Genomic DNA, 22,073 nt, shown 5'->3' with positions numbered 1-22,073 from the left:
TTTTGTTTCCAAGAGCATGTCATGGCTGCTCTACAACTGTGTAGCCACCACCCAGGTCCTCTGCGCTCAGCATCTGCTTGCTGCCCCAGTGAGATGGAAACCATACCTAGATCCTTGTCCCTATGCAACGCGAACTTCACCTGACCCCATGAAGGGAACAATTGGAGCAAGCTCAGGAAAGCATATGTCAAGCAAGCTATGATGTAGCAACTATTGCAAAGGGTTTCATTTTATGGCAGGGCTGGAGAGCTTGCAGAGAGGTAACTGACCTGGAAGGTTGAAGGCAGGCTTCTTCCACTCGAGTGAATAGTTGGTCCAAACAAACCAAAATGAACTGATCACAACTCGTTTTTAGCTAATTGTCCTCAAGAAAAGGCAAGCGTTGACACTTGTGTCTCAGAATATCTATACTGTAAACTAAAATGCCCAAGAAGCATAGCTTGTCATTGTGTACTTTGCCAATTGGAACGGCAAATAGTGACTTGCACTCAAAATACTCAGTGCAGGCCAGCCATGGTGGCTCACACTTGTAATCTCAGCACTTTGGGAGACCAAGGCAGGAGGATTCCTTGAGCCAGGAGTCCAGAAAATTTAAAAATCAACCAGGCATGGTGACGTGCCCCTTTAGTCCCAGCTACTTGGGAGGCTGAGGCGAGACAATCCCTTTGTTACCGGAAGGAAGGCCAAGTGTGAGTCGTCCAGGTCCTTGGCACTTTGAACAAAGAATTGAGCAAAACGCACAAAGTAACAACGGAATGAAACACAGGAACGAAGCAGCGAAAGCAGGGATTAAAGCAAGAAAGCACTCCACAGTGTGGGAGTGGGCCCACCCTGAATAAGGACCGAGTTGCAACGTTTTCTGGGTTTTAAGTATGTCTTCTGAGGTCCCCAGTGGCTACTCCTTATCTGAATGAAGGATTTTGTCTGTGGCTAATTAAAGGCTGATGTGAATTGACGCCCTATGAAGATGAAGGGATGGCCCACACTTGGCCCAAATCCCAGGCACTCTCCCTTTCCATCTGGGCCCTGGGGAAGGGGGAGGGTTGCAGGGAGAGTAGCCTTTGAACTTTTGCTACTTGGTGTGGGAAGATGGGGTCTTGCCTTTTGGTTTAGCTTTTGGAAGTTGATGTTAATTGGCCTTAGGCTCCCTGCACGCAGACCCAGGTGTTTTCCTTTTGACCCAGCTTTGGGCAGTCAGCATGAATTGGCCTTAGATTCCCTGTCCCCAGGCCTTTGTGTTCTTCCTTGATTTAGCTTTAGGAAATCAGCACAAATTGGCCTCAGAGTCCCTGCCCCGAGACCTTGATGTTTTTCCTTGATTCAGCTTTAGGAAGTCAGCACGAATTGGCCTTAAGTGCCCTGCCTCCAGATCCTATTCTCCTACCTCACCTTGAGCCCAGAAGTTGGGGGCTGCAGTGAGCTACGATAGCGTTACTGTTCTCCAGCCTGAGTGACACAGTGAGGCCTGTCTCAAAATAAAATAAAATAAATAAAAATAAACTCAATGCACTTTCACCTAAAGTTAATTCTATTGCTAGAAACTCAGTGTGTGCCTCAAGTTGCATAAAGGCCATCAGGTGGGAAAGGGTTTTGGCAGCAGGCCGCAAAGACCACAAGCTAAGAGTGGCTGTGTCCACAAAGCCCTAGTTAGGATGGATGATTGTGTAAGGGGCGTGGAAGATAGCATGGAATGTCTGGAATTGCAGGCCCAGACAGAGGCAAAAGTAGAAAGGAGATGAAGAGGAGAGAACACATGGCTGGAAGTGTGGTTAATTCCAAGGTTTAAGGGCAAAGGGAATTAGAAAAATATAAGACTTTGTTAAAAGATTAACCCAGCTATTCAGCAACAAAAGTAGTGCCTTTCCCTGTGTGTGTGTATGACCTTTCTTTCTGTTAATTAGATGGAGCAGGTCCAAGCTGTTGCACAAAAGAAATGTTTTCTACATTGGTGGACATGAGCAATAATGCAAACTGCGTACATGAATTTAACTGGCTTCTATTTTATTTTAAATTTAAACTCTTGACTTTAAAATCTTCAAAGGACTTGAATCATGTTTTTCTCCTCTGTTCTTGTTTTCTGTTCCTCTTTTTTTTCCTCCTAAACTTTTTAGTCCTTCCGTCTACAGAAGCCCTGTGGCTCAGATCTCTCCATCCACAACTAGCTTATTTAGAACTTTGGCCTTGTTTTCTTCATCTAGAATAATATTTAATTATAAGTTGCACCATTAACTCATACAAACAGCTTGAAGAATAGTTAGAGTGGAATATATAGTACTAATGATATTAGTACACTAAGATGGATTTTTTAATGTTAAAGAACTGAAAGCTTCTTGAGTTACAATTTATTTATACTCTGCCTCCCCTATCATCACCAAAAAAAAAACCAAAACAAAGCAAAACAAAAACCTTCCAGGCATTCTCATACCTTTGAAGTTTATAGAGGATCTTACAGAGGTTATTATGCCTTCTCTGTTTATCCCTCTGGGAAATGCCTGTTTTTTTTTTTTGTTTTTTTTTTTTTTTTTATTATACTTTAAGTTCTAGGGTACATGTGCATGACGTTTATATCATGTATAACTCCCCAATGCAATCCTCCCTCCTCCCCCCTCCCCATGATAGGCCCCAGTGTGTGATGTTCCCCTTCCCGAGTCCAAGTGATCTCATTGTTCAGTTCCCACCTATGAGTGAGAACATGCGGTGTTTGGTTTTCTCTTCTTGTGATAGTTTGCTAAGAATGATGGTTTCCAGCTGCATCCATGTCCCTACAAAGGACGCAAACTCATCCTTTTTGATGGCTGCATAGTATTCCATGGTGTATATGTGCCACATTTTCTTAATCCAGTCTGTCACAGATGGACATGGAAATGCCTGTTTTTATACCAACTGAGTTTTAGTGAAATATCCTCCATGGGGAATCATAAGGCTATAACTGGATTCAGTAGAGTTGCAAATAGCACATTTTTAATGAAATAGTCAGTAGTCTGAAAACTTTTTCATGTGACTATTTTTAACTCTGTCAATGGTGACGCCATTAAAATAACACATTTTCTTTGCTGGAGTGTATGTGGGGTCTGCTCATTTTTAAGTAAGATCCTAGGTGTTTGTCTTCATCGATAGTATTATTGGTTAAACTATATTAAACTTTATAAAGACAAATTAGATAGACCTGGTATAGATAACCCAGAATGAGTCTATTTGTCCAAATTAAAAATTCAAGGAAAGTTATCTTAAGTGAAGCAAGTCAGACACAGAAAACCACTTATAAGTAGGAGCTAAATAATATATACACATGGACATAGGGAATGGAATGATAGACAATGAAAATTTGTACAGGTGAGGGGGTGGGAGTGGGTAGATGATGAGAGATTACCTAACGGGTACAATGATTTGGGTGATGGATACCCTAAAAGCCCTGACTTTACCATTATACAATCTATGCATTTAACAAAATTACACTTGTACCCCATAAATTCATACACATAAAAATAAAATTTTTTTTTTAATTCAAGGCAAATCTTTCTCTGCTATTATCACTAATGTAGTAATAATAGCTACTAATTAGTGACTGCCTCATACAGGCCAGGAACTGGAAAAAGTGCTTTACACTCTTTATCCCATTTCATCTACATAATAAGGTTGGAAAAAAAATTTCTTTAATTTTACAAATGATACACACACACATGCACACACATATTCACACACAGCAATTCACTAATTCCAGTCACCTCTTGTTCAACTTCTTCTGCCTGGGTTTCAGACCTATCTATGGCTGGCTTCTCCCTGTCTGCCCAGTCATGTATACCATTATTCCCAGACCCCAAAGGTCATTCTTGTTCTCCACCTTAATTCAGTTGTTCTATCCAGGAATATCATTCCACTCTTCCCTTCATCTATCCAAATTCCTCCCATCTTTTGAGGCCAAGATGAGTATCAACTTTTTTTAAAAATTTGAAATATCTACCTATATTCTTCTTGTCATGCACATCTGTGTGAAAAGACCACCAAACAGGCTTTGTGTGAGCAATAAAGCTTTTTAATCACCTGGGTGCAGGTGGGCTGAGTCCGAAAAGAGAGTTAGCAAAGAGTGGTGGGATTATCATTAGTTCTTATAGGTTTGGGATAGGCGGTGAAGTTAGGAGCAATTTTTTGTGGGCAGGGGGTGGATCTTACAAAGTACATTCTCAAGGGTGGGGTGAATATTACAAAGTACCTTCTCAAGGGTAGGGAGGGTATGGTATACAAAGTACATTCACAAAGGCAGGGGAATATCACAAAGTACATTATCCCAAGGGTGGGGAGGGTGTATTGTTACAAAGTCAATTGATCAGTTAGGATGGGGCAGGAACAAATCACAGTGGTGAAATGTCATCTGTTAAGGCTGGAACTGGTTATTTTCACTTCTTTTGTGGCTCTTCAGTTGCTTCAGGCCATCTGGATATATACCCCCAGGTCACAGGGGATATGATGGCTTAGCTTGGGCTCAGAGGCCTGACACTTCTTTCTTTAAAGCATAATTGTAACTCAAAATTTAATAATTAAATGCTTGTTGATGTAGTTTGGATGTTTGTCCTCACCCAAATCTCATATTGAAAGGTGATCCCCAATGTTGGAAGTGGGACCTTTTGGGAGGTGATTGGATCATGGGGGTGGCCTTCTTATGAATGGTTTAGCATCATCCACCTTGGTGTGGTCCTTGTGAGAGTGAGTTCTCACAAGATCTGATCATTTAAAAGTATGTGGCACCTCCTTCCTTGCTCTCTTGCTCCTGCTTTTCCCAAGTGACCTGCCTGCACCTCCTGCCTTCTGCCATGATTGGAAGCTTCCTGAGGCCTCCCAGAAGCAGATGCTGCTATACTTCCTGTATAGCCTACAAAACCATTAGCGAATTGAACCTCTTTTCTCATAAATTACTCAGTCTCAGGTATTTCTTTATAGCAATATGAGAATGGCCTAAAACACTTGTATTATAAACTTGTATCATTTTCTAATTATTTTACTTGCATTATTGTTATTTCTCAATTTTATTTGAAGCTCCTTCTGGAAAAGAGCCATGTCCCAACATTTTTTGGACCTTTGCAGATCACCTCATGGAGTTACCGTGGAGATTAAGAGTTGCTTTACATGAAGTGCTTGGAAGAAGATTTGACATTTAAGTCCATATATGGAACATGGTGCTAGGCATGGAATTGGTGCTTATAAACATTGGTTGACTGAATCACATGAGTCATATAGTAAAAGGATACAACTAATTAATATAACTCATTCATTCCGTATTGATTCATGCAGCCAACAGTTACAGAGCATTTACTATATACCAGGCATTTTTGCATTGGTAATATAGCAGTGAGCAAAACAAAGAAGTTCCTACCCTCAAGAAGCTGACATTTCAGTAAGAAAAGATAGACCATAAACAGTGAAATAAATAACCAAGATAAAAAACACACTGTCATAAAAGCTAAGAGAAAAACAACTGGTAGTGGTTTAAGTAGACTGAATCACAAAAGGTTACATTTAGAATTTGCCAGGGAAATCCAGAAATTCTATTAAAATATTTCTATCAAATACAGAAATTAATGGGAATAATAAACGAATAGTGATTGCAACAACGATAAAAAAAAACAGACACATTGCACAATGTGATGAAGTTGATGGACCCTGAAATCAGACTGCCTCTATCTCTCCATGTTTCAGTTTCCTCATTGTAAACTGGGAATAATGGGAATGCCTACACCGTATAATACGGTGAGAAGACTAAATGAAATAATATTTAAAAGCACTAAAGATAATGCCTGGCACATAGGTGATGGTCTGATAGGTATATATTATTATTCAAAAGATGGCAACATCATCTGTTAAGGGATTTCCTAAATCTAGTGGCTGCCACAAAATTTGAAGTGAGTTTTTAAAATTAAGTTGAATTAAAACACAAGGTAGGCAATCTGAATGGATTCAACATGTTATCAACACATAAAATATGCATTACCAGGGAGTAAGTTATTTCACTGTAATCAGTTGTAAAAACATTTCAGTGAGCCATTTCTGAATACCTTCATCATTCACATTAGCCAAAATTTTCCCCAACTCATTCTTTACATCATGTAATGCTCCTCCTGGTACTTCTCACTTATTTCTTAGAATACAAGCATTCTCACTTAACTGCCATCCAAAAGTAAATGAAAGTTGCTCTTTCCCCTTAAAGATGCCTCCGATTTTAAACAACAACTTATTCTTCCATGCATGCACTCATTTGTTCATTGATCAAGTATGATTAAATATGTACTCAGTGCCAGGCACTATTCTAGATGCCAGGCACACAGTAATAAACAAAACAAAATTCATCCACAGATGGAGCTTGCCTTCTGGTGAGGGAGACATACCCAGTTAGACAAGAAAAACCAGGTACAGTGGCTCACGCGGGTAATCACAACACCTTGGGAGGCCAAGGTGGGACAGATGTTTGAGGCCAAGAGTTTCAGACCAGCCTGGGCTTCATAATGAAATCCCCATTTCTACCAAAAAAATTAAAAATTAGTGGAGTGTGGTGGTGCATGCCTGTAGTCCCAGCTACTCTATAGTCCGGGGTGGGAGGATTGCTTGAGTCTGGAAGGTCAAGGCTGTGGTGAGTCAGGATCACGGCACTGTACTCTAGCCTGGGTGACAGAATGAGACCTTGTCTCACACAAAAAAGGAAGAAAACAAACAATAAAAAAGTACATATATTTTATGTCAGGATGTAATAAGTATTATGAAGAAAAATCAGGCAGAGTAAGGTGGAGAGAGTGAACAGAGGAAGAGGGATGCTAGTTTAGGAGGGCCTCAGAAAAAGTCTCTTTAATAAATGAGATTTGAGTAGAAATCCTGGATTAAATGAAAACAGCAAGACCTGCACAAGTATCTTGGGGAAGAACATTCCAGGCAACTGAGACATGCTTGTTATATTTGAAAAGCATGCAGTAGGTTGTTGTGGCTGGAGCTAACTGAGGACAGAGAGAAGGAGACAGTGATAGAACATGAGATATGAGAGAGAGGGATGACTCGTTCATCTAGGGCCATCTAGGTAGGTGCCTCTAGGTCCTGGTTTGCTTGGGAACAATTCTGGTTTACACCTGTTGGCCTGGAGTGATTGCTCCTAAGGTTCTTTTCATTTTCAGAGGAATCCCGTTTGTATGATGAATTATGTGAAAATCTTACTGTTAAGCATAGGTAAGGACTTTGGATTTAATTTTGAGATAGAAAAGTACTGCAGGCTTTATGTCCAAGAAATGACATCATTTGACTTAACATTGTTAAAAACTATTTGTGAAGAAGAGACTGGAGCAGGAAGTAGGATGAATTCCATAGCATCTAATCCACAAATGCCAACACATTGCTGCTTTGGGATGTTTCTTTATGGACATTTAGGTTTTTCTTAAGAAGAATGACATGTCCAAAACATTGTGACTCCTACTGGCAGTTTTATTCTATGTATTGACCTTCATAGATTTCCTTATAATTAAGCATGTTTAATGACATATGAATCCTCAGCTTCTCCCTAAGATCTGGTAGAATAATTATAAACAAGCAACTTTTATATCTAGCAAGTTTCCCTTCTATAAGTGCTAAAGAAAAGAAAACAAAACTTGGGCAAATTTAAAGAATACTTAACTTGGTCAAAAGACTAAGATGCTGTATTTACTCTAGTTTTAACCAATGGTTTGCCAAAAATGATATGCTAGGTAATACCAATACTTGTTAAATTACTATGGACATTTTTCTTGAATAGTCTCCAGTTAGAGTTATGCGTGATCTAGAAAACTATCAAATACATGTGTAGACTAAAGTTAAAATAAATGGTAAACATATGGCTATTATTGATTTGGGCAAACTCTATTCTAAATGGGAAAGATGTATACAATAAGCCAGAAAACATTTTTTTTAATTGCTGAAAAGCTTTCATGTGCAAAATTTATTTTTTTAGAGTTCAAGTCACCTGCCTTCCTACCTGGGTTGAGCTGTGTCCTTAAGCTCCAACATAGCAGGGTTCTCTGTTATAATTCCTCTTTACACAAAGAAGTGTCCCAAGAGTTAGTCTTCAGGAGGCAGGGAGATTATATGTAATGATAGGAGGAGTCTTAGTCAACTTGATTTTGGAAAACTGCATTTCTTTTGTTTTTCCTCTCTGTGGCTAAATTCCAGTTGGGGCTGAGAATTTTCCATTTCAGAGTAGTCCCCAGGGAGACCTAGAGAGCAGCAGTCATTCCAGTGGCTTGGGAAGATAGCAGTGACACTAAGGCTAAGCCACCACTTCCTCAAGCAGCAATAATTCTTGCTAAGGAAGAAATAATGATCTAATAAAACCCATGGTTTTATTAATACATAAAAATAAGATAGCCTAAATGGCATGGTTATTACCTGTGGATGGATTCGAAGCAGGAAGTATGTAAAAAGTTAAAAAGAGAAAGCTTTTAAAATATAAGATTTTATTAAGAAACACTAAAACGTGATTGAAGAAATTAATGTATATATGGGGTATAGATATATAAGTTATAGAGACTGTTTTAAGTAATATTATAATGGGCTGTCTCCATTGTACAGTGGTGATGTTTGATGATTCACTGATAGTTTATTGGCATCAGTTTAGTGAAGAACACATATTTTAATATACTTTAGTAAATCATTTTTATACAGTTTAACTAAGTTTTAAAAAATCTGACCGAGCGCACTGCCTCATACCTGTAATCCCAGCACCTTGGAAGGCCGAGGCAGGAAGATCACTTGAAGTCAGGAATTCGAGACCAGCCTAGCCAACATGGTGAAACCCTGTCTCTACTAAAAGTACAAAAATTAGCCGGGCATGGTGGCACATGCCTGTAGTCCCAGCTACTCAGGAGGCTGAGGCGCAAAAATCACTTGAACCTAGGAGATGGGGACTTCAGTGAGATTTCAGTGAGCCAAGATCTCACCGCTGCGCTCCAGCCTGGGCAACAGAGTGAGACTCTGTCTCAAAAAACATACACACACACACATACATATATACATATGTATATATGTATGTGTGTGTGTGTGTATATATATTATATGGTTTTTCAGATCTGCATCTTCATTCCAAGCCAAAACGCCTCACACCAGCATTCACATAACTATCCCTTGCTATGGGAATCTTCTTTTCTGTTATTACATCACTCACCTCGGTCATAGAACCCACATGAAAGGCAATAATTACTGAGACTGTCCGGAAGGAAAAAGAAGTTAGAAACATCTGCAGGAAAAAAGATATTCATATACACAGGCTTTTAGGAAAAACAGGAAACAAGATGAGAGAAACTCACAGAAACCTGGAAATCCAAAATGGAAACAAAAGTAGCAGATCATCTGCACCCCACCCCACGCAACACTCACCACTCCAAGCAAACCCATTTCCTGTCACAAATTCCACCCTCAAAGGAAGGACTTCAAAAGCAAAGTCAGCCTATATTCTGGAAAGTTTGGATTCTGCTTCTGGCCCATTCCTGCTTTAAGCTCCTGCTAGCAGGGAGAGCCAATGGCCTCACTACCAATGTTTGCTGAGCACCCACTGTACACAAGGCCCGGGTTCATCCAGTCATTTTAGGTTTGTAAAACATGTAGCCATTTAATCTAGTTGAGCCTCTCAACAATGCTGTACTCTGGGCTTGTATTCTAGACTATTAGCTCTGCTATATGAGTTGAAAAGCTGAGGCAAGAGAAGTAAAGTGACTTATCCAAGTTCATGAAGCCAGTAAGTCGAGATCCCAACTACTCCCCTCTTAGTTTCTTGCTCCAGTCTCACAGGGAGTAAGTTCTACTATCCTAGTGCTATATCCAAATTTGTACAAATGTCCACACATACTCGTCACTCAGCTAATCTACACAGTTGAACACCTGCAACAGAGTCCTTTGACTCAGAGCACTGCACCAAGACCCCTTAAAAGACAACAAAAGAAGTACAAAATTATCTCTGTTTTCAGCAACCCCTACACCCTACCATCACAATGGGGAAGACGAAATACACACGTGAAGCATTTTGATAGGAAGATGTGATGACAACATCTAGGAAATATACCAAACTGAAATGCCTTGGAAATGAGAAGAACCCTTTTAAATAATTCCCCAAATCAATGTGAGCAATGTTAATACAAGAACAAGTTTTATACATGGATGTAAACCAATCATTATAATAAAACTGCTCTGGGTTTGTGTCGTAGTTCTTCTTCTTACCTTTAAAATCACTTTTGCTACCTGGCTTGATAAGGACATGGACAAGATGTGAGGGTAATATGGTTTGGTTCAGATCTGCATGTTCGTTCCAAGCCAAACGCATCACACCAGCATTCACATAGCTATCCCTTGCTATGGGCATCTTCCTTTCTGTTATTACATCACTCACCTCTGTCATAGAACCCACATGAAAGGCAATAATTACTGAGACTGTCTGGAAGGAAAAAGAAGTTAGATGTAGGTATAAAGCCATCAGATATCATCTGATGGTTTTATAAGTGTTTGACAGTCCCTCCTTCACATGCTTTCTGTCTCCTGCCACCTTGTGAAGAAGGTGACTGCTTCCCCTTCCGCCATGATTGCGAGTTTCCTGTGGCCCACTAAGCCATGCAGAATTGTGAGTCAATTAAGCCTCTTTCCTTTATAAATTACCCAGTCTCGGGCAGTTCTTTATAAGAGTGTGAAAATGGACTAATACAAAAAGTTGATGCCAGGAGTGGTACTAGAGGAACAGAATTTTAAGGATGGATCTCTTTAGTCAGTTTGGGGGTTTTGGGAGTTGGCTGCTTAATCTAATTAGACACAAAAATGCTAAGGACTCTACTTCTAACAGTATAGAGAACATTAATAGTCTTTGGCATGAACAGTTATGCAAAATAAATGCATTTGACACTCCTGATTCACTCCTCTTGAGAAGCAAGGAGTTTAGTGACCCTATACATAATACCTTTGACTGTATGTGGAGAAACAAGGAATGTAATGAAGTTGGTTGGTTGCTCCTAAGCTTGCATAACAAAGTGATGAAAGAAAATGATAAGCTCAGGGATTCCAACTCCTGCCTCCAGAAGCACATATTTAGGCTCAAATCTTCTAAGATTGCCCTGAGTGAGAGTCTTATCTCCTATAGACAAAGGGCTGAAATTGCAGAAAATCAAACATAAGCTCTTATGATGTGAGTGGCTGGGACCTGCAATGGAAGGTGCACACACAGCTTCACCAAGTGTCTGCTGTTAAAGTGAGGGCATTGAATGGAAAAGAATGGAACCCTGCAACTTGAATGTGTGGGAGAACACTGATGAAGCTGGCTTGCTGAGTCTTTCAGCTTCTATCTTTCTGCTGTACTAGATGCTTCCTGTCCTTGATCATTGGACTCCAGGTTCTTGGGCCTTTGGACTTTTTGACTTACATCAATGATTTATCAGGGGCTCTTGGGCCTTCAGCCACAGACTGAAGGCTACACGGTCAGTATCCCTACTTCTGAGGCTCTAAGACTCATATTGAATCACTACTGGCTTCTTTGTCCTCGGCTGGCAGACGGCCTATCATGGGACTTTATCTTGAGATTGTGTGAGTCAATTCTCCTTGATAAACTCCCTCTTATATATACATATATCCTATTATAGTTCTGTCCCTCTGGAGAGCTCTGACTAATACAGATTTTGGTACCAGGAGTGGGTGATTTGGCTGTTCTCAGTCCTTCTAAAGTCACAGGTGGATTTGGCTGAGCAGACCAAACGTGCCAGGTGAAACAGGTGGTGGAACATGTGAACAAATAATATAATTAAACAGGAAATTTGAGTTATTGCTGTAACGGGGGACTCCTCTCCCCACTGGCATCCATAGACTAGCTAGGTTTGAGGACATCTGGGGTATAGCACTATTCATATAGTTTTCTACATTTTTTCCTTCATGGTTGTTAAGAGGGCTGGGGAGGTGCAATGGCTGAGACCAAAGCACATTTCAATCAAACTCAATAAGGAATTCAAACTCAATTATTTAAAAGTAAAACCTTGAGATCACAGAACTGAAAGAAAGCTCTTTATTTCAGAATGTACCCTCCAGGATAATGAATAATCTGTATTTTATAAACTTCTCCACAGAATTCCATCTCACAACTACCTTTGGATGTACAAATTTTATGGAATAAAATAAACAGAAAAAAAAATAACAGTTAAAGGAGAATTTCATGGTAGAGGAGTTCAGTTCTTGTGCCCTCCTGGTTTCCTCTTCCAGGGCATTCACCACCTGCCATGGCCTCTGCCTTCTGTCCCATAACTCCTGCCCTTACCTGATCATGGACCAGATCCCACTTAAGGGGCTGGCACATGGCCTAATGTGTTACTTAATGCTGATTTAAAGTTTGGCCTCTTCTACATGACGTTGCATTTAAAGGGGATTAGTAACAAGAAGAAAGAGTTTTTACAAGAGGAGAGTAGATCCTCAATAAGCAAACTTGTAAGCCTGGTCCACTCTCTCCTCTCCTATCATCATACTTATATCTCTTTTTAAAAAGGCCCCCAAAAGGCTCAAACTGGCTAAAAGCAAAAAACAGCAAAAATTTGCATGGCATTTTATTTTATTCATTTATTTTATTCATGTTTCATTTTGTACTTGTGGGTACATAGTAGGTATATATATTTATGGGATATGTGAGTTTATTTTAATTTTAAATTTTTGTGGGTACATAGTAGGCACATATATTTGCAAGGTACATGTTTTGATACAGACATGCAATGCATAACAATCACATAATGGAAGATGGGGTATCCATCCTTTTAAGCATTTATCTTTTGTGTTATAAAAAATTGCATAGGCCAGGCGTGGTGGCTCACGCCTGTAATCCCAGCACTTTGGGAGGCCAAGGTGGGTGGATCACAAGATCAGGAGTTTGAGACCAGCCTGGCCAATATGGTGAAAGCCCATCTCTACTAAAAATACAAAAATTAGCTGGGGGTGGTGGTGGACGCCTGTAGTCCCAGCTACTCAGGAGGCTGAGGCAGGAGAATCGCTTGAACCCGGGAGGCGGAGGTTGTAGTGAGCCGAGATCGGGCCACTACACTCCAGCCTGGGAGACAGAGTGAGACTCCGTCTCAAAAAAAAATAAATAAATAAAAATTGCATTGAGTGGCAAGCAAGATGGCAGAATAGAAACAGCTCTGGTCTGCAGCTCCCAGCGAGATCAATGCAGAAGGTGGGTGATTTCTGCATTTCCAACAGAGGTACCCAGCTCATCTCACTGGGACTGGTTACACAATGGGTACAGCCCACAGAGGGTGAGCCAAAGCAGCCTGGGGCATCACCTCACCCGAGAAGCACAAGGGGTCTGGAAATTCCATCCCCTAGCTAAGGGAAGCCGTGAGGGACTGTGGCATGAGGGATGGTGCATTCAGTCCGCATATTTTGCTTTACCCATGGTCTTTGCAACCCGCAGACCAGGAGATTCCCTTGGGTGCCTATACCACCAGGACCCTGGGTTTCAAGCACAAAACTGGGCAGCCATTTGGGCAGACAGCGAGCTAGCTGCAGAAGTTTTTTTTCTTTATACCCCAGTGGCGTCTGGAATGCCAGCGAGACAGAACTGCTCATTCCCCCTGGAAAGGGGGCTGAAGTCAGGGAGCCAAGTGGTATAGCTCAGCAGATCCTGCCCCCATGGAGCCCAGCAAGCTAAGATCTACTGGCTTGAAATTGTCGCTACTAGCACAGCAGTCTGAAGTTGACCTGGGATGCTCGAGCTTGGTGGGGGGAAGGGCCTCCTCCATTACTGAGGCTTGAGTAGGTGGTTTTCCCCTTACAGTATAAACAAACCTGCTGGGAGCTTTGAACTGGGTGGAGCCCACTGCAGCTTGGCAAAGCTGCTGTAGTCAGACTGCCTCTCTAGATTTCTCCTCTCTGGGCAGCGCATCTCTGACAGAAAAGCAGCAGCCCCAGTCAGGGGCTTAGAGATAAAACTCCCATCTCCCTGGGATAGAGAATCTAGGGGAAAGGGTTGCCATGGGCACAGCTTCAGCAGACTTAAACGTTCCTGCCTGCCAGATCTGAAGACAGCAGCAGATCTCCCAGCACAGTGCTTGAGCTCTGCTAAGGGACAGACTGCCTCCTGAAGTGGGTCCTTGACCCCCATGCCTCCTGACTGGGAGACACCTCTCAGCAGAAGCCAACAGACACCTCATACAGTAGAGCTCTGGCTGGCATCTCACAGGTGCCCCTCTGGGAAGAAGCTTTCAGAGGAAGGAACAGGCAGCAATCTTTGCTGTTCTGCAGCCTCTGTTGGTGATACCTAGGCAAATAGGGTCTGGAGTGGATGTCTAGCAAACTCCAGCAGACCTGCAGCAGAGAGGCCTGACTATTACAAGGAAAATTAACAAACAGAAAGGAATAGCATCAACATCAACAAAAACGACATCTACACAAAAACCCCATCTGAAGGTTACCAACATCAAAGACCAAAGGTAGATAAATCTGAAGATGAGGAAAAAACAGTGCAAAAAGGCTGAAAATTCCAAAATCCAGAATGCCTCTTCTTCTCCAAGGGATCACAACTCCTCGCCAGCAATGGAACAAAACTGGACACAGAATGAGCTTGATGAATTGACAGAAGGAGACTTCAGAAGGTGAGTAATAATAAACTCCTCCAAGCTAAAGGGGCATGTTCTAACCCAATGCAAGGAAGCTAAGAACCTTGAGAAAAGGTTAGACAAATTGCAAACTGGAATAACCGCTTTAGAGAAGAACATAAATGACGCGATGGAGCTGAAAAACACAGCATGAAAACTTAGTGAAGCATATACAGGTATCAATAGCCAAACTGATCAAGTGGAAGAAAGGATATCAGAGATTGAAGATCAACTTAATTAAATAAAGTGTGAAGACAAGATTAGAGAAAAAGGAATGAAGAAAGTCTCCAAGAAATATGAGACTATGTGAAAAGACCAAACCTACGTTTGACTGGTATACCTGAAAGTGACAGGGAGAATGGAACCAAGTTGGAAAACACTCTTCAGGATATAATTCAGGAGAACTTCCCCAAGTTAGCAAGACAGGTCAGCATTCAAATTCAGGAAATACAGAGAATACCCCAAAGGTATTCCTCGAGAAGAGCAATCCCAAGACGCATAATCATCAGATCCACCAGGTTGAAATGAAGGAAAAAATGTTGAGGGCATCCAGAGAGAAAGATCAGGTAACCAACAAAGAGAAGCCCATCAAACTAACAGTGGGTCTCTCTGCAGAAACCCTACAAGTCAGAAGAGAGTAGTGGCCCATATTCAACATTCTTAAAGAGAAGAATTTTTTCAACCCAGAATTTTATATCCAACCAAACTAAGCTTCAAAAGTGAAGGAGAAATAAAATCCTTTATAGACAAGCAAATGCTGAGAGATTTTATCACCACCAGGCCTCTCTTACAAAAGCTCCTGAAGGAAGCACTAAACATGGAAAGGAACAACAAGTACCAGCCACTGCAAACTGTAAAGAACACCGACGCTATGAAGAAACTGCATCAACTAACAGACAAATAACCAGGTAGCATCATAATGACAGGATCAAATTCACATATAACAATATCAACCTTAAATGTAAATGGGCTAAATGCCCCAATTAAAAGACACAGACTGGCAAATTGGATAAAGAGTCAAGACCCATTAGAGCCCTATATTCAGGAAAACCATCTCATGTGCAAAGACACAAATAGGCTCAAAACAGAGGGATGGAGGAATATTTACCAAGCAAATGAAAAGCAAAAAACAGCAGGGATTGGGCCGGGCACAGTGGCTCACACATGTATCCTAGCACTTTGGGAGGCTGAGGTGGGCAGATGATGAGGTTAGGAGATGGAGACCATCCTGGGTAACACAATGAAACTCCATCTCTACTAAAAATACAAAAAAAATTAGCCTTGCGTGGTGGTGGGCACCTGTAGTTCTAGATACTCAGAAGGCTGAGGCAGGAGAATGGCGTGAACCTGGGAGGCGGAGCTTGCAGTGAGCCGAGGTTGCACCACTGCACTCCAGCCTGGGCAACAGAGCGAGACTCCATCTCAAAAGGAAAAAAACAGAAAACAACAACAACAAAAAAAACCCCAGCAGGGATTGCAATCCTAGTCTCTGATAAAACAGATTTAAACCAACAAAGATAAAAAGAGACAAAGAAGGCCATTACATAATGGTAAAGGGGTCAGTGCAACAAGAAGAGCTAACTATCCTAAATATATATGCATCCAAAACAGGAGCAGCCAGATTCATAAAGCAAGTTTTTAGAGACCTCCAAAGAGACTTAGACTCCCACACTATAATAGTGGGAGACTTTAACACCCCACTGTCAATATTAGACAAATCAACGAGACAGAAAATTAACAAGGATATTCAGGACTTGAACTCAGCTCTGGACCAAGTGGACCTAATAGACATCTACAGAACTCTCCACCCCAATTCAGCAGAATATACATTCTTCTCAGCACCAAACCACACTTATTCTAAAATTGACCACATAATTGGAAGTAAAACACCCCTCAGCAAATGCAAAAGAATGGAAATCATAACAAACAGCCTCTCAGACCACAGTGCAATCAAATTAGAATTCAGGATTAAGAAATTCACTCAAAACCACACAACTACATGGAAACTCAACTGCTCCTGAATGACTACTGGGTAAATAACAAAATTAAGGCAAAAATAAACAAGTTCTTTGAAACCAATGAGACCAAAGACACAACGTACCAGAATCTCTGGGACACAGCCAAAGCAGTGTTTAGAGGGAAATTTATAGCACTAACTGCCCACAGGAGAAACTGGGAAAGATCTAAAATCAACACTCTAACATCGCAATTAAAAGAACTGGAGGCTGGGCACGGTGGCTCATGCCTGTAATCCCAACACTTTGGGAGGCCAAGGCAGGTGGATCACTAGGTCAAGAGATCGAGACCACTTTGGCTAATAAGGTGAAACCCCATCTCTACTACAAAAACAAAAATTTAGCTGGGCATGGTGGTGGGACCTGTATTCCCAGCTACTCAGGAGGCTGAGGCAGGAGAATGGCATGAACCCGGGAGGCAGAACTTGCAGTGAGCCGAGATTGTGCCTCTGCACTCCAGCCTGGGCAACAGTGCAAGATTCTGAAAAAAAAGGAAAAAAAAGAACTAGAGAAGCAAGAGCAAACAAATTCAAAATCTAGCAAAAGACAAGAAATAACTAAGATCAGAGAAGAACTGAAAGAGATAGAGATACAAAAAACCCATCAAAAAATCAATGAATCAAGGAGCTGGCTGTTTGAAGAGATTAACCAAATAGATAGACTGCTAACCAGATTAATTAAGAAGGAAAGAGAGAAAAATCAAATAGACACAATAAAAAATGATAAAGGGGCTATCACCACTGACCCTACAGAAATACAAACTACCATCAGAGAATACTATAAACACCTTTATGCAAATAGACTAGAAAATCTAGAAGAAATGGATAAATTCCTGGACATATACACCCTCCCAGGACTAAACCAGGAAGAAGTCGAATTCCTGAATAGACCAATAACAAGTTCTGGAATTGAAGCAGTCATTACTAGCCTACCAACCAAAAAAAAGCCGAGGACCAGACAGATTCACAGCCAAATTCTACCACAGGTAGAGGAGCTGGTACCATTGCTTCTGAAACTATTCCAAACAATAGAAAAAGAGGGAATCCTCCCTAACTCATTTTATGAGGCCAGCATCACCCTGATACCAATACCTGGCAGAGACACGACAGAAAAAGAAAATTTCAGGCCAATATCCCTAATGAACATTGATGCAAAAATCCTCAATAAAATACTGGCAAACCAAATCCAGCAACACCTCCAAATGCTTATCCACGAAGATCAAGTCAGCTTCATCCCTGGGATGCAAGGATGGTTCAACATACTCAAGGTAGAATAAAGACTTAAACGTAAGATCTAAAACCGTAAAAACCCTAGAAGAAAACCTAGGCAATACTATTCAGGACATAGGCATGGGCAAAGACTTCATGACTAAAACAACAAAAGCAATGGGAACAAAAGCCAAAATTGACAAATGGAATCTAATTAAACTAAAGAGATTCTGCACAGCAAAAGAAACTATCATCAGAGCGAACAGGCAACCTACAGAACGGGAAAAAATTTTGCAGTCTATCCATCAGACAAAGGGCTGATATCCAGAATCTACAAGGAGCTTAAACAAATTTACAAGAAAAATGCAGACAACCCCATCAACCCCATATCCTTTTTGGGCAAAGGATATCAACAGGCACTTCTCAAAAGAAGACATTTATGCGGCCAAGAAACATATAAAAAAAGCTCATCATCACTGGTCATTAGAGAAATTCAATTCAAAACCACAATGAGATACCATCTCATGCCAGTTAGAATGATAACCATTAAAAAGTCAGGAAACAACAGATGCTTGAGAGGATGCGGAGAAATAGGAACGATTTTACACTGTTGGTGGGAGTGTAAATTAGTTCAACTATTGTGGAAGACAGTGTGGCGATTCCTCAAGGATCTAGAACGAGACATACCATCTGACCCAGCAATCCCATTACTGGATATATACCCAAAGGATTATAAATCATTCTACTATAAAGACACATGTACATGTATGTTTATTGCAGCACTATTCACAATAGCAAGACTTGGAACCAACCCAAATGTCCATCAATAATAGACTGGATAAAGAAAATGTGGCACTTATATACCATGGAATACTATGCAGCCATAAAAAAGGACGAGTTCATGCCCTTTGCAGGGACATGGATTAATCTAGAAACCATCATTCTCAGCAAACTAACACGGGAACAGAAAACCAAACACTGTATGTTCTCACTCATAAGTGGGAGTTGAACAATGAGAACACATGGACACAGGGAGGGGAACATCACACACTGGGGCCTGTGGGGATCGGGGGCTAGGGGAGGGATAGCATTAGGAAAAATACCTAATGTAGATGATGGGTTGATGGGTGAAACAAATCACCATGGCACTTATATACCTATGTAACAAACCTGCACATTCTTCACATGTACCCCAGAACTTAAAGTATAATAAAAAAATTAATTATATTCTTTTAGTTATTTTAAATGTAAAACTAAATTATTATCGACTATAGTTACCCTATTGTGCTATCAAATACTAGGCCTTATTCATTTACTCTATATTTTTGTATCGATTAACCATCCTCACCTCTTAAACCTCCCCCCGCCCCACTACCATTCCTAGCCTCGTAACCATCTGTATTAGTCTGTTCTCACACTGCTAATAAGGACATACTCAAGATTGGGTAATGTATAAAGGAAAGAGGTTTAATTGACTCACAGTTCAGCATGGCTGGGGAAGCCTCAGGAAACTTACAATCATAGCAGAAGGGGAAACAAACACATCCTTCTTCACATGGTGGTGGCAAGGAGAAGTGTTGCGCAAAACAGGGGAAAGCCCCTTTTAAAACCAACAAATCTTGTGGGAACTCACTCACTATCACAGAAATAGCAGCTTGGAGGTAACCAACCCCATGATTCAATTACTTTCCACTGTGTCCCTCCTATGACATGTGGGGACTATGGGAACTGCAATTCAAGATAAGATTTGGGTGGGGACACAGCCAAACCATACCAGTCAGCCCCTGGCCCCTCCCAAATCTCATGTCCTCACATTTCAAAACACAATCATGCCTTCCCAACCGTCCTCCAAAGTGTTAACTCATTCCAGTATTAACCTAAAAGTTCAAGTCCAAAGTCTCATCTGAAACAAAGCAAGTCTGTTCCACCTATGAGCCTGTAAAATCAAAAGCAAGTTAGTTACTTCCTAGCTACAATGGGAGTACAGGCATTTGGTAAATACAGCCATTCCAAATGGGAGAAATCGGCCAAAATCAAGGGGCTATAGGCCCCATGCAAGTCCGAAATCCAGCAGGGCAGTCAAATCTTAAAGCTCCAAAATGATCTTCTTTGACTTCATGTTTCACATCCAGGTCATCCTGATGCAAGAGGTGGGTTCCCATGATCTTGGGCAGCTCCACCCCTGCAGCTTTTCAGGGTACAGCTCCCCTCCCAGCTGCTTTCATGGCTGGCATTGAGTGTCTGCAGTTTTTCCACGTGCACTGTGCAAGCTGTCGGTGGATCTTCCATTCTGGGGTCTGGAGGGTGATGGCCCTCTTCTCACAGCTCCACTAGGCAGTGCCCCAATGGGGATTCTGTGTGGGGGCTCCAATCCCATATTTCCCTTTGGCACTGCACTAGCAGAGGCTCTCCATGAGGGCACCGCCCCTGCAGTACACCTCTGCCTGGACATCCAGGCATTTCTATACATCCTCTGAAATCTATGTGGAAGTTCTCAAACCTTAATTCTTGTCTTCTGTGTACCTGCAGGACTAATACCACATGAAAGCCGCCAAGGCTTGGGGCTTGCACCCTCTGAAGCCGTGGTCCAAGCTGTAACTTGGCCCCTTTAGCCATGGCTGGAGCTGAAGCAGCTGGGACACAGAACACCATTTCCTGAGGCTGGACACAGCAGGGGGACCCTGGGCCCTGCCCACACAACCCTTTTTCCCTTCTAAGCCTTCAGGCTTGTGTTGAGAGGGGCTGCTGAGAAGGTCTCTGACATGCCCTGGAAACATTTTCCCCATTGTCTTGGTGATTAGCATTTGGCTGCTGGTTACATATGTAAATTTTTGCAGCAGGCTTGAATTTCTCCCCAGAACATGAGTTTTTCTTTTCTACTGCATTGTCAGGCTGCAAATTTTCCTAACTTTACCCTCTGTCACATACTGAATGCTTTGCTGCTTAGAAATTTCTTCCACCAAATACCCTAAATCGTCTCTCTCAAGTTTAAAGTTCCACAGATCTCTAGGGCAGGGACAAAATGTCACCAGTCTCTTGAGTGACCTTTGCTCCAGTTCCCAACAGGTTCCTAATCTCCATCTGAGACCACCTCAGCCTGGACTTTATTGTTCATATCACTGTCAGCATTTTGGTAAAAACCATTCAACAAGTCTCTAGGAAATTCCAAACTTTCCCACATTTTCCTATCTTCTTCTGGGCCCTCCAAACTTTCCAGCCTCTGCCTATTACCAAGTTTCAAAGTTGCTTCCACATTTTCAGATATCTTTACAGCAGCACCTCACTACCTAGTAACAATTTACTGTATTAGTCCTTTCTCATGCTGCTAATAAAGACATACCTGAGACTGGGTAATGTATAAAGGAAAAAGGCTTAATTGACTCACAGTTCAGCATGGCTGGGGAGGCCTCAGGAAACTCGCAATCGTGGTGGAAAGGGAAGCAAACATCCTTCTTCACATTCCTGGAGCAAGGAGAAATTCTGAGCAAAGGCGGGCAAAGTCCCTTATAAAACCATCAGATCTCATGAGAACTCACTATTATAAGAATAACCTGAGGATAACTGCCCCCATGATTCAACTCCCTCCCACTGGGTCTCTTCCACGACATATGGGGATTATGGGAACTACAATTCAAAATGAAGTTTGGGTGAGGACACAGCCGGACCATATAACCATCCTTCTACTCTCTATCTCCATGGTTTCAATTGTTTTGATTTTGTCTGTCTGTGCCTTGCTTATTGCACTTAACATAGTGACCCCCAGTTCTGTCCATGTTGTTGCAAATGACTGAATCTCATTCTTTTTATGGCTGAATAGTACTCCATTATGTATAAGTATCATATTTTTCTTATCCATTCATCTGTCGACAGACACTTGTGTTGCTTCCAAATCTTGGCTGTTGTGACAAAAGCTGCAATAAACATGAGTATACATATCTTTTTAATATACTGATTTCCTTTCTTATGGGTATATAACTAACAGTGTGATTGCTGAATCACGTAGTAGCTCTACTTTTACTTTTTGGAGGAGCCTCCAAACTGTTTTCCATAGTGGTTGTACTAATTTACATTCCCACCAACAGTGTATGAGGATTCCCTTTTCTCCACATCTTTGCCAGCATTTGTTACTGCCTGTCTTTTGGATATAAGCCATTTTATCTCAGATGAGAGGATATCTTATTGTGATTTTGATTTGCATTTCTCTTTTGATCAATGATGTTGAACACCTTTTCATACTCCTG

Source organism: Trachypithecus francoisi, unplaced genomic scaffold (genome assembly GCF_009764315.1).
Source record: "Trachypithecus francoisi isolate TF-2019V2 unplaced genomic scaffold, Tfra_2.0 Lachesis_group13, whole genome shotgun sequence".
Lineage (NCBI taxonomy): Eukaryota > Metazoa > Chordata > Mammalia > Primates > Cercopithecidae > Trachypithecus > Trachypithecus francoisi.
This window is presented reverse-complemented; position numbering follows the sequence as displayed.